This window comes from Hemicordylus capensis, chromosome 2, assembly GCF_027244095.1.
Source record: "Hemicordylus capensis ecotype Gifberg chromosome 2, rHemCap1.1.pri, whole genome shotgun sequence".
NCBI lineage: Eukaryota > Metazoa > Chordata > Lepidosauria > Squamata > Cordylidae > Hemicordylus > Hemicordylus capensis.
In genome coordinates this window covers 427812653-427824567 of record NC_069658.1, presented here as the reverse complement: position 1 = coordinate 427824567, position 11915 = coordinate 427812653, and positions in this window count along the sequence as shown.

Below are 11915 nucleotides of genomic sequence, written 5' to 3'. Positions count from 1 at the left end.
ATCCGGCTGCCCAGGGCTCCCTCCCTGCTCGTGTGCAAGGAGAGCAAGCTTAGCCCACTCTCCCCGCTCACCTCCCCAAACCGGGTCTCACTAATCGTGAGAGCCAGTCCTATGTAATGTATGAAAAGAAATGAGTATTTTACATGGATAGCACACATTATACATGGCCTGGCTATCTGGGCATGACTTCAGTGACTCCTGGTGTTGTTACATCCAGACTTGACTACTGCAATGTTCTCTATATGGGGCTGCCCTTGAAAACTGTTCAAAAGCTGCAATTGCTGCAGAATGCAGTGGCCAGTCAGAATACTAGTGGGAGCCAAGTAAATGGCCCATGTTGTATTGATATCATATCAGTGGCACTGGATGCCCATACACTTCCAGGCTCAGTTTAAAACACTGGCTTTGGTCTTTATAGCTCTCTGTGCTGAGAACTACCTGTCCCTCTATGAACAGTCTTAAAAAACTAAAAATAAATAAAAATTAACAAATCTCCAGGGCCAGATGGCATCCACCTAACAGTTCTGAATGAAGGAACTCAAATGTGAAATTGCTGATCTCCTAGCAAAAATATGTAACTCATCCACATAATCAGGCTCTGTAGCGGAGGACTGGAAAGTAGCTAATGTAACCCCAGGGATCCAGGGGGGATCTGGGAAATTAGAGGCTGATCAGCTTAATTTCTATGTTGGGCAAATTGATGGAAAACATACTTAAGGACAAAATTGTTAAACATATAGAAGAACAGGCCTTGCTGAAGAAGAACCAGCATGGCTTCTGCAAGGGCAAGTCTTGCCTCACTAACCTTTTGGAGTTCTTTGAGAGTGTCAACAGGCATGTGGATAAAGGTGATCCAGTTGACAGAGTATACTTGGACTTTCAAAAAGCTTTTGACAAAGTTCCCCACCAAAGGCTCTTGAGTAAACTGGTTGAAGGACAGGAAACAGAGGTTGAGAATAAATGGACAGTTTTCAAATGGAGGGAAGAAGGAAGTGGGGTCCCCCAGGGATAAGTACTGGGAACAGTGCTCTTTAACTTGTTCATAAATGATCTAGAAGTTGGAGTAAACAGCAAAGTGATCAAATTTGCAGATGACACTAAACTATTTAAGGTAGTGAAATCCACAGCCGATTGTGAGGAGCTCCAAAAAGATCTCTACAAACTGGGGGAGAGCGCGACAAAATGGCAAATGTGGTTCAATGTAAGCAAGTGTAAAGTGATGCATATTGGGGCACACACACACACACACACACACACACACACACACACCAATTTCACATATACCCTGATCTGAACTGTCAGTGACTGAACATCTTGAGGACATGGTGGACAGCTCATTGAATGTGTCGTCTCAGTGTGCAGCATGGGTAAAAAAGGCAAACTCCATGCTAGGGGTCATTAGGAAGGGTATTGAAAATAAAAATCCTAATATTATAATGCCCTTATACAAATCTATGGTCCGGCCACATCTGGAATATAGGGATGTGCATAAAACCGGTTCTCCCGGTTCGGTTCAGGTCCGAACCGGGTCCGAACCGGACCGGGGTGGTTCGGTTTTGGTTTTGCCGGACCACCCCCCCAGTCCGGTTCGGATCCGAACCGGTTCGGATCTGAACTGAACCAGTTCGGATCGCAAAAAGTGGCTGGTTTTGAAGGGGACCTTGTGTTCTACCTGCCACCCAAATTTCAAGTCGATTGGACCTTCCTCTGATTTTTTACATTTTTTAAAAAAAATTAATTTTTGCCCATAACTCACAATGTGGAGCACTTAGGGGCAAAAAAGCTGGGGTGGGTGGTAGCCACCCATGGGTGTCCTACACCCCAAAAATTCCAAGGCAATTGGTGGCTCCTAGTATTATTGGTGAATTTTTGAAGAAATTTTTTTTTCCATTGGCTAGAATGGGGGTTTGGGGCTGCCCCAGACCCACCTCTGTGGGGTGGCAGCACCCCCAAAGTGGGTCCGGGGCCATGGCAAAAATGCCCTCAGTCCCTCCCAGCAATCCCCGGAGAGATAGGAGTGATGGTTCTGTTGTTTTTCTGAGGTGTTCTGAGTGTAGATTCTATGATAGCTAATGAGATTTCCAATGAGACACCATGAATCCACTCTCATTTGCTATCACAGAATCCACACTCACTCAGAACACCTCAGAAACAACAGAACCATCACTCCAATCTCTCTGGGGATTGCTGGGAGGGACTGAGGGCATTTTTGCCATGGCTCCGGACCCACTATGGGGTTGCTGCCACCCCACAGAGGTGGGTCTGGGGCAGCCCCAAGCCCCCATTCTAGCCAATGGAAAAAAAAATTTTTCTTCAAAAATTCACCAATAATACTAGGAGCAACCCAACAATTGCCACCCCGTCTTTTTTGCGCCTCTCTCTGGGCGCCCTAACACGTAACACCTAGTCAGTCCATCTTAATGCCTACCTACTACCACCACTCCTATCCAAGCAAGTAAGAGGAGGACACTCAGAGAGACAACACCCACTCTCTGATCTAACAAAAAGGCCACTGCTGTGCTGCCTGCCAGCACAGCAGCAGCAGCAGCGGAGCAGCACACTAAGCACAAGAGCAGCACACACAGAGAAGAAGCAGGAGGCAGAGCAGCAGAGCAGCAGACCTGCCGCTCTGCATGATGGGTGATGTTATGCCCAAAGAAACCACCGCCTCACTCAGTGCCTGCCACTGACTAGGCCCGACAGACAGAAGCCAGACAACCTGCTCTGCTCTGCTCTGATGCTCCCCATGGATGATGCACACACACCCTACATCTGCATCCAAATTACCAGACCAGACCAAGTGTGCAGAGTCAGCACAGGCCAGCAGCCACCAGCCCAGCAAACACAACAACTACTACTGCTACCACCACAACCAGTGCTGCTGCTACACTAACATTCCCATTCCAGTCACGTGCGCCACAGCCTGAGCCTAGCACACAGCCAACAGCTGCTGCCAGCCAGTGCCTAGCAAGCCCAGCCAACATGAGGAGGAGAGAGCTAAGTAGACGGCGCACGCACATCACCAACCCATCACGACGGCGCAACTGCAAGGGGAGAGGGCACAATTACAGGCAGGAGGAGGAGGAGGCGGCGAGGCAATCCTTGCACAGATTTGAAAGTTTAAAATCCACCAGGACATCTTCTAGAATCTAGACTTCTGTTTTTTCTACCACCAGCTGTAGTGTCTAGTTAGTCAGTGCTGTGCAGCTGAGCTGAGCTGAGCTGCGTGTGAGGAAGGATGATAGTAGCTAGTTCTTTAGTTTCAGCAGACTGAGCATTGAGCATGGGCAGTGGCCTTGGGAAGCAACACAATTACACGACACTCACCTGCTGCTGCTGGTTCTAGAACTTGCCTCCTCTTCTCGTCTTTTCACCTCTTCTTCGTGTGTGTGTGTGTGTGTGTGTGTGTGTGTGCAGTGAGTGCATGCCTTTTGCCTTGCTGGAAAGAAATGCTTCTCTGGTCCACCACCACATATTTGCTCAAGGACACAGAGAGGCCCAAGGCAGGTGGTGGCACCAGTGTGAGTGCATGTGTGCTGGTGGTGTTTGCCACCACAGGTGTTTTGTGTGTGTGTATGTGTGCGCTGCTAGCTAGGAGGGGGGAGGGAGGGAGGCAGGGAGGCAGGGGGGAGGGGGGAGGGATGTAGAGAGGATTGAAGGGGGGGAGGGTCCGGCTCAGAGTTGGTCAGCCACATATTTGTGCACACACGTGCTCACGTGTGTGCTTCGGTGGGAGAGACCAGACTCTCATCATCTGCCAGACCGGGGTTGGGGGCAGGTGAGGTGGTGGTGGGCTGGAAGGGAGGGAGGATGGAGGGTGGTGAAGAGGAAGGGGGGAGGATGAGAGGGGAGGGATGGAGGGAGGCATGGGAGGGAGGGAGTTGGAGGGGGGAGGAAAAAAAACATGTAGACAGACACACAGCACACTACACACAGAAAGCATCCACACACAGAGACAGTGCTAGGCATCCATTCACACAGACAGACACACACACACACACACACACACACAACAGGAAAAGACAGACTGAGCCTGCACCACACACACACACACACACACACACACACAGACAGACAATTCCCCCCCTGCACAGTTATCAATCAATATGTTGTGTTGGCAGCCAGTTCATTGCTATTCTGATGGTTTTGGGTTTTTTGCCATCAGCCAACATCAACAGTGAGACCACAATCAAGATGAACATAAGATGATAATAATTCATTCGTTTCATTACAAAAAATCATCCAGTTACTTTCTCCATGTAAACCAAGCCCCCCACACATGATTTCTGGTAACATGTCATTTTCAATAAAATCAATTCATTTAGCATTCATCGTTTTGTCATCCCTTTGTCACCTTTTTTTCTTTCTTTTGCATAATTTTGAGGCTTGATTTTAACATGGGGTTTTTAAAGAAAAATTTATTTACATGTTTATTTACATACAGTATTTACATATTTATACTGCATTTTAGAACGTATACCCGCCGCTGCCGCTAAGTCTAGTACTCTGTGGGCTGTGCTACTTTGGGGGGGTGTGCCGTGCCCACGCCAGGTCCCCAAATGCTGACAGGTGGATAGATAAAGGGCCTGTGCTGGTCAGCATTGGGTTTCTTTTTAGGTGGGCGTGGGCATTGTAAACATCTGGCCAGTCGCAGCACTACAACTACTACTACAACTGCATCTCTGTGTGGGCACACTACATGCTGCGACTGGCTGGCACGGCTCAGCATCTGTCACGTCAGCTCAGCTAGAGGTGGAAGGGGGGAGGGTAGGAATAAGCACAGAGGTCGAGCCAGGCAGGTGACCAACCATGGGGCAACCCACGGTAATCACTCGCCCGGCTCAAACTCCAGCTTGGGGTAGCCCAACAGGGGGAGGTTCACCTTAAGGAAGACCAGCTGCTCCACCAGACCAGGGTCCAAGCGGGAGCGAGAGGGTGTCACCACGTCCCCGGCATGTGAAAACACCCGCTCGCTCTGGACACTGGTTGGGGGGCAGGAGAGGAGGCGCACAGCCACCACCGCCAGGTCCGGCCAGACTTGGTGGCGGCTCGCCCAGAACTGTGCGCAGTCCACGCCGTCTCCCTCCACAGGCTCCTCCAAGTACTGCGCAACGCATTGCTCAGCACTGGAGGGGGGCCTGGCAGGTCGAGCCTCCCGCATACCAGGCATGGCGCCATAGCAGAACCGCTGAAACCACTGGGCGGATCTCGAGTCGGTAGCAAGTGGCTGCTGCGATGGCGCCGCCTGGGATGCCGCGCTGCTGGACTGGGAAGAGGGAGGGGAAGGGAAGCTGACGCCGGTTGGCTGCCCATGCTGCTGCTGGGTGCGGGTTGGGCCGCGAGGGCTGCCCCCGCACCACTACCAACACCCTGGTCTCTGCGGGCCCTAGCGGCCTCCTCCTCCCTAACCTTCTCGACCAGGATGCCCCTCCGCCTGGGCAATTCGTTGGCACTCACGGCATTGCCCTTGAGGGCTGGGTGACAGAGACAAGCGAGGACATACTCCTCCCTGTCTCCCAGCACATCAACGAGCCGCTTGTCAACCCCAGACCTCAGCCTCCCAGCCAGAGCATGACCCTCTGGCGTGGTCAGAGAGATATGGAATCCACCCATCAGCTTCTCTAGACCAACAGCTGCGGGCAGCGCCTGGCTCAAGGGAGTGGTGTCGCCACACAAGCCCTTCGTGGCAAGCTGGAAGGGCTCGAGTGCCGACACCGCCTCGGACATCTGCTTCCACTCTGCGTTCGAGAAGTCGCAGACATCCAAGGACTCGTCCCTCGCCAGGGCGACAAGGGCTCTCTCCTGCTCCAACAGGCGCTGGAACAGGAGGAAGGTGGAGTTCCACCGCGTCTCCACATCCGTAGGGATGAGATGGCGAGGAAGGCCAAGGTCATCCTGCTTCTGGCGAAGCAGTCTCCTGGACTTCTCGCTGCGGTGGAAGTGGGCGGCCAGCTTGCGAGACTTATCCACAAGCGTGGCCGTGGCAGCAACAGCAGCTGGGATGGGGCGGGCCCCCTTCTCCTGGGACGCCTTCAGCTCCTTAAGGCCAAGGGCGTCCCTGACGGTCAGATGGAGCGTGTGTGCCATACACCGTATGTTCACACAGTCCATGACTGTCTCGACAGCGGCGGTAACGTTGGCTCCATTGTCGGTGACAATGAAGCCGCGGGAGAGGTGTGGACACCCGCCAATCCACTCCTCTATCTGGCGGTCGAGTATGGCCGCCACCTCCTCCACGGTGTGTCTCGTGTCCATCGTCTCCACGTGCAGGACGTCCCACCTGTGCCGTAGTGCAGCGGGAGCCACGCCAGACCCGGAAGCATCGCCCGCGGAGGTCCCCTCACTCTCCAGTCCCCACCAGTGGGCAGTGAGGGCCAGGAAAGCAGCGTGCATCCCACTGACACTGGTCCAGAGGTCAGTCGTGAAATGCATGCTTGTCCTGGCCGGAACTGCACGCAGCTCGGCCTACACGAGCTCCCTGCACCGGCGGTACAGGGAGGGGACCACGTTCCGGCTGAACGTGGTCCTTGAGGGGATGACGTATTCAGGAGCCAGGTATTGGAGAATCCGGCGGAAGCCGTTGTTCTCGACCACCTGAAACGGCTGGTCATCGGTGGAAATCATCTCCCCTATGAGGCGGGTGAGGTGATGATGGTCCACGCGAACAATACGCTGGCTGCCCGAGGACTGCGTCCACCGCTGGACGGGCAGTGTAGCCTGCCTGCTGGCTGGCACACTGCCGCTGCCCGCCCTAGTGGCAGATGCACAAGGCGCACTAGCGCTGCCAGCCTGTCCCCTGAGACCTGGGTGGTGACGCTCTAGGTGTCTCCACATAGGCGTCGTACCCAGGTGCGCAGGGTCCCTTCCACGGCTGACAAGCATCCTGCAGTGGACACAGCGGGCGTGGAATGGGGCATCTTGAGGGACCTCAAAATGCACCCATGCACCACTGCCCTTGGCCTCCTGCGCCCTGGGCACCGTCCTAGGCCGTTTCTTGCGGGGTGGCTGCAGTCCTGGGGGGGGCGGCCGCCGCTGCCTGCCCACTGCTGCCACCCAACCCGCCCCTTCCGCCCTCCACAGTGGAGGAAGGGCCCGGCTCAACTGGCAACGGAGAGGCAGGCCTCTCCTCCACCACCTCGCCAGACCGCTTCCCACCAGAGTGTCAGGCTTCACGAGGGGGGGCCCCACTGAGCGGCGAAAGGATAGGGGGAAGGGGCCCCAGAGGGAGGGAGAACCTGGCTGCATCGCTGCCAGCCTCACGGTCCTCACCGCCCTCTACCTGCTCTTCCAACTCCACAGTCTCCTCCACCACAACAACTGGCGGTACCTCAGCAGCACCTGGTGCCGCTGGCGAGGAGGGACCCGCCACAGCCCTAACGGTGCCTCTACCTCTGCCGCGATTGGCGGCAGCAGGCGTGGGGAACTGAGTCCTGCGCACCAAAGATGGGGCCGGAGCAAAGAATTCTCCAATGGGGAGAACTGGGGTGTCCTCAGGTTCCCCGCGTGCGCTCCCTCCCCGTGCCGCAGGCGCACCCTACACCTGGCCTCTCCCACCTCTGCCTGCCAACCTTGAGCGAGCCCTGCCCGCCACACGGCGCTCAGACATGCTGCTAGGTCAGAAGGAGGGAGACTTTAGGAGGAAGGCCAGACAGGGTCAAAAAAATAATTTGGAGGGGCTTAGGGGCCAAAAAAAAGGCAGCTGATTTGGAGACAGCGGGGGGGGGAGTTTGTTTTCAAAAAAGGAAGCCAATTGGGGGGAAAGGAAGACTTTTGGATATGGGGGGGAAGCCAATTGAAGTGAGGGGGAGGGTGTCCTTTTAGAATTTGGGATTCGAACCAAGCCAATTGGGGAGATGGGTCTGTGAGGTTTTTTTAAAAAAAATAGGGGGTTAAAGGGTGAACCCCTGGTGTGGGTGGCACGGGCAGTTGGGTGGAGTAGTTGTGGTGTGGGTGGCAAGTTTTTAACTTTTTTGGGGGGGGGAGAGTGGATGGGGGGAGGGCACAGCACCTACCGGGGGTGGGGGAGGGACGCAGTCAACGCTTGGGAACCTGCAGATCAAAGGAGGAAACCCTTATTTAGTGAACTGGAACACAAAGTGTGGGTTCTGGGGGGTGGTTCTCAAGTAATGCTCCTGTGGGGGGAGCATCAAACTCAATGCAGCCTATTTAGTGACTCTAAATTGCACACAACCAAAACCAGAACCCAGTCGTACCTACACAGAGGTTGAACCCACCCACTCTGTGACTCTGCCCGCCCAATGCCATGGCAAGCAAGCAGCAGCAAACACTTGATGGCAGCCTCATGGATTTAACATCATGATCATCATCATGTGTGTGTATTGGCCCAGCATGGAGAGGCAGCATCGGAACCCAGGACCCCACTCAGACTGCCCCAGAGGCAAGGAAGCACTCTGGCATGGCATTGGCCCCGCATGGAGAGGCAGCATCGGAACCCAGGAACCCACTCAGACTGCCCCAGAGGCAAGGAAGCACTCTGGCATGGCATTGGCCCAGCATGGAGAGGCAGCATCGGAACCCAGGACCCCACTCAGACTGCCCCAGAGGCAAGGAAACACTCTGGAAGAAGGCACCTGTTCAAAAACCACCTGCAAGACGCATGCAATGCAACGCAACACACAGCAGCTATTTCTTTATTGGGCATGAAGACACAAGTTACAACTACATCTCCTCTCCCTCCTCCCCACACCCAAATGCATTTCAAGATAGGGTGTCCCTATTTAAAACCGCCAGCTAGGGAGAGAAAGGGGGCAACAAAAGGTGCACAATTGCACACGCACTAACCCCTCTTCTTCAGGTCCTTCTCCTGCCGCTCACTGCTGGTCACGGATGCGCCGCCGCCAGCCAACCCCCTGGGCTGGGACACAACAGGGCGGCCTCACGAGGCACAGGCAACCGGGGTAGTTCAACGATGGAAGGGCAGAAGTGAGGAGACAACACTATTTATGTGTTGTTGCTCAACTCACCCCCAAGCAGAGACAAATGAAATAAAACAACTTTCAAAAGAAAAAAACCCGATGGCGGGGACCTCCAGGTGAGGTCGGAGGTAGGATACTGTGTGGCTGCAGCTGTGGGAGGAAGAAGAAGTGAAGGGATGAGAGAGAAAGAGAGAGAGAGAGGAAGAAGAGAGGAGGAGCTGTAATGTAGCAGCAGGGAGGGGGATTCGGGTGTGGGAGGACAGCAGCAGCAGCGGTGATGGTCCCAAGAGGGGGAGAGACCAACAGAGGGTGTTTGGGGGGTGGAGTGTGTTTCAGGGGGTCTGGGGTATGTAGCAGGGAGTCAGGGGGGCAAGAGGGGGAGAGACCAACAGAGGGTGTTTGGGAGGTGGAGTGTGTTTCAGGGGGTCTGGGGTATGTAGCAGGGAGTCAGGGGGGCAAGAGGGGGAGAGACCAACAGAGGGTGTTTGGGAGGTGGAATGTGTTTCAGAGGGTCTGGGGTATGTAGCAGGGAGTCAGGGGGGCAAGAGGGGGAGAGACCAGAGGGCAAGGTGTGTTTTGGGGGGATTAGTATGCGTCAAGGGGGATGAATCTGGGTGGGAGGGGGCAGGCAGGGCAGGAGTGGAGGAGGAGGAGGTGGCAGTGGGGGGAGTGGGTTTCTGGAGGGGAGGGAGGGGGGAAGCTGGGAGCAGAGGGCCACACAGAGAGGGGAACAATCAATGAATCAATCAAAGCAAACCAAACAATATGAAAAAAAGTCCAAAAAAGAAAACCTGGGACCAATGGGCAGAAAGTCGGGGGGGGGGGGAGGAACCAACAACAACCAGCAGGGAGGAATGGGACACACACACACACACACAGCAAAACCAGAACCAAAAGAAGCTAATTGATTTCACAAAAAAATCCAACTAAGACAGGACTCAACAGGCAGCAGCAGCACCAGGGAGGATGGGGAACAACACTCAGTCTGGGTGGGAGGGGGCAGGCAGGGCAGGAGTGGAGGAGGAGCTGGCAGTGGGGGGAGTGGCTTTCTGGATGTGAGGGAGGGGGGAAGCTAGGAGCAGGACCACACAGGGGAACAATCAAATTTGAATCAAAACAATCTATACACAAAGTAAAAAAAAGGAAACCAAAGGGCAGCCAGAAAGTCTCAGGGCGGGGGGGGGGGCGGTAACAACTACCAGGGGGAGGGACTGGGGGAGTGGGTGGGACACACACAGCGAGCAAAACCAAAACCAGAACCTAATTCCACAAAGAAATCCAAAGAATGCAAGACTCAACGGGCAGCAGCACAGGAGGGAAACAATCTTATCTGGGTGGGAGGAAGGGGGGGGAAGCTAGGAGCAGGGCCAGAGGGGAACAAATTAACAATCAAAATCAGAACACAAGGAATCAAATTGCAGCAATAATATAAACTAAATCCTCAGAAACACAACTCAGACAGGCAGCCAGCAATAACAATAGCAGAAGTTATTAATTAAAAACCAAAAGCAGCAACTATATAAATTTAAACAGAAGCAATAATTGAATGAAACTCAAAAAGTGGAACAAAAGTCTGGCAAGGCACAAAAACAGGAAAGCAATGCAGAAGATGGGTGGGGGGTGGGTGGGGGGGAGGAGGGCAAGCCAAAACTTTGGGAGAAGGGTTGAGAGAGAAAGGGTGAAGACTAGAGAACAGAAAACACAACAGGAAAAGTTGGAAAAAGTTGAGGGGAAAGTATTAAAGAGGTTTGGACAGAGACAGACAGAGGGCAGATGGACAAGGTGGCACACAACAACACACAGAGAGAGCAGAGAGACAGACACACACTAATGTGACACACAGTCAGGGACTCACAGCAGACACCAGCAGCAAAAGAGCAAGCAAGGTCTCAGAGATGATCCCACAACTGCAGCCAAGAGAAGTTTCCAGAGAAGAGGCTTGGGTTTATATAGGTTTGAAATTCCCTCCTTTGGGAGCCCCCACCTTTGCACTCTCCCCACGGCCAACAGGGTGCCAGCTCTCAACAGTGCAACAGCCAAGCAGCCTACCAGACCAAAGGACTCATTCTGGCCAATCAAGGATCAATAGCGCAGCCAATACAATGCCTGGAAATAGCATCACAAAATGGATGCAAGGAGGAGCAAAAGTTTCGGGAAGGAGACACAAAATGGAGGGCACACTTGAAACTTTAAAGGGACACTCCAGACACTCAATCGCACTCCCAAACCGGTTTGGGAAACCCGAGCTGGTTCGGTACCGAACCGGCTCGGATTCGGTCCGGATCGGTCCCAGAAGGGCCCGATTCGGTCCGGGATCGAGCCGCCGGATCCGGACCGGTTCGGGACGAACCGGTCTGGATCCCGATCGAACCACACATCACTACTGGAATACTGTGTTCAGCTCTGGTCACCATATCTTAAGAAGGACATTGTAGAAATGGAAAAAGTGCAGAAGAGGGCAACCAAGATGATCAGAGGCCTGTAACATCTTCCTTATGAGGCTAGGCTACACCATCTGGGGCTCTTTACCTTGGAAAAGGGGCAAAGGGGTATAAAGAGACATGATCGAGGTGTATGAAATTACGTATTGAGTGGAGGTGGACAGAGAGAAATTCTTCTCTCTCACACACAACACTAGAACCAGGGGTCATCCCATGAAACTGAAGGTCGGAACATTTAGGACCAACAAGAGGAAGTACTTCTTCAAACAGCGCATAATTAATCTATGGAATTATTTGCCATGGGATGTGGTGATGGCCATCAGTTTGAATGGCTTTAAAAAGGGGCTTAGACAAATTCATGGAGGACAGTTCTATCAATGGCTACTAGTCTGGTGGCTGTGGGCCACCTCCAGCCTCAGAGGCACCATGCCTCAATACCAGTTGCAGGGGAGCAACAGCAGGGGAGAGGGCATGCACATACCTCTTGCCTGTGGGCTGCCCAGAGGCATCTGGTGGCCACTGTGTGGAAACAGGATGC